The following is a 1,893-nucleotide window of genomic DNA, read 5'->3' as shown; positions in this document are numbered from 1 at the left end:
ACACATTGAACAGGTAGACATCACGAACAATCCTCATTTCGGCAATCACTCACTCGGTGGCGTTGGGGTGTTATGTACTGTATAGTGGACACACGTCCCTCGTGGATGATAGGTTTAGGTGAGAATGATGCTCATTCACGATCCCTGTCGATCATGTTTATGTCGTAGTTAGTAGATGGGGTACGATGATCGGTTTTAAATGATTTAGTACTGTTGATCGTTACTTCCGTGGATATTTCGAAGAGGAGATGATGTAGGACTTAAAAGATTTTTGAGGTTGGATAAAATTGGATTAAATTTTGTGTAAACTCTTGTAGATAGATAGATGTTGCAGATAGATGTTGATGGAATTTTTATTTACAATTAATTATTTACATTATTGAATTCTATTTTTTAACGGTTATGATTTTGCAAATTTTACAATTTTATAATAATTTTATAAGGAAATTAAAGAAATAATATATAATCTTCTTTCATTTAAAATTCACAATAACTTAATTTAGATTCGTTTTCTTCCTTTTTTCTTCAAACCATCGCAAATCGAAACCACTTTCAATTTCACCCTCCATTGTCGAATTTTTTTCTTCTTCCTCCCTTAGAAAAAAATCCTCGATACGAAATTGAAATTCAAGAAGCGACGGAATCGAATCTTGAGGAAGGGGATGGCCGCCAGTTTGGAGAGTCGAAAATATTTGCGTGGCAACGTTTTACATCGAAATGGACGCGTAACTGGCCTTTTGACAGGCCAGCCGCGTTCGAATTGCGAGGCCGGGACGCGGCGTGTCTCGTGTTTGCCGCTACCAAACTCGGCAATATTTAAATGGGATTGCGTTCGGGAATGTAATTGGTTGGGCAAACACGGCCCGTGAAACGTTGGGACGGATATGGATAGACAGTAACGACGGGGATTGGAAAACTGAAAGGGAACGATGTAAATCCACCTTGGTTGAGAAATCTAGAAGAAAGGACGATGATGAAAAGGAGATAGGCGTGAAAGAGAAGAAAATAATCTAGACTATTGTTTGATCAAATACGAGAAATAAAGAAACGAGAGAGATAGAAATTTGAAAATTTCAAATAACTCAAAAAATTAAATTAATAAATTTCAGAATTAAATAACTCGTCTTGATTAACTCGATTTAGAAAGAAAAGTATAAAAAGAGAACCGATTACATCGCTCGACAATTTACCTTTCGAAAACTCTTTTACAAACAACCGATCAAATCGTGACACGGTATCCCGATGATCAAAATACAAAAGCCAAAGGTATCCAAGTAGGCAAGTATCCTTGAAAGAAGCTTGGAAAAAAAGAGATCGACGACGAAGATAGAAGCAGACGGGAAGGAGACGGATACTGAATGATGCTTCCGTTACCGTTGAACGAGAGAGAGAGAGAGAGAGAGAGAGAGAGAGGAACGAGCGACAAAGGTAACGAACAAGGAAAGGAGATGTTCGAACGGGGAAGAGAATTAACGCTCGTGTAACAAAGATAACGCGAGGCGGGATTGGCGCGGGGAGAGAGAGAGATGTATACATATATACAACGATGGAAACGGTAGTAGAGGGAGAAACGGTCTATAACGCAGGCAGACGGAGCCAATCAGGGCGCAATGCGATTACCTTAACGAGAAATCCGATTACTTATTCATTCGCCTAACTCGAAATCAGTTTAACTAATCGTTTAATTCGGTAGCAACCCCTACCTGCCTATCCCTTCTCCACCAACGTTTTCGAGGCAGACACGGGCCGAATACTCCTCTCTCTCTCTCCTATCTCTCTCTCTCTTTCTCTCTCTCTGTACGCATCGCGTATACTGTAACTCTATCCTCGTCCATCCTCGCGTCTCAAACCTGCATGGATGCTCGTTGGGTGTGGTGGCCATGGGACGGATGG

Source organism: Apis dorsata, unplaced genomic scaffold, assembly GCF_000469605.1.
Source record: "Apis dorsata unplaced genomic scaffold, Apis dorsata 1.3 scaffold_161, whole genome shotgun sequence".
Lineage (NCBI taxonomy): Eukaryota > Metazoa > Arthropoda > Insecta > Hymenoptera > Apidae > Apis > Apis dorsata.
This window is presented reverse-complemented; position numbering follows the sequence as displayed.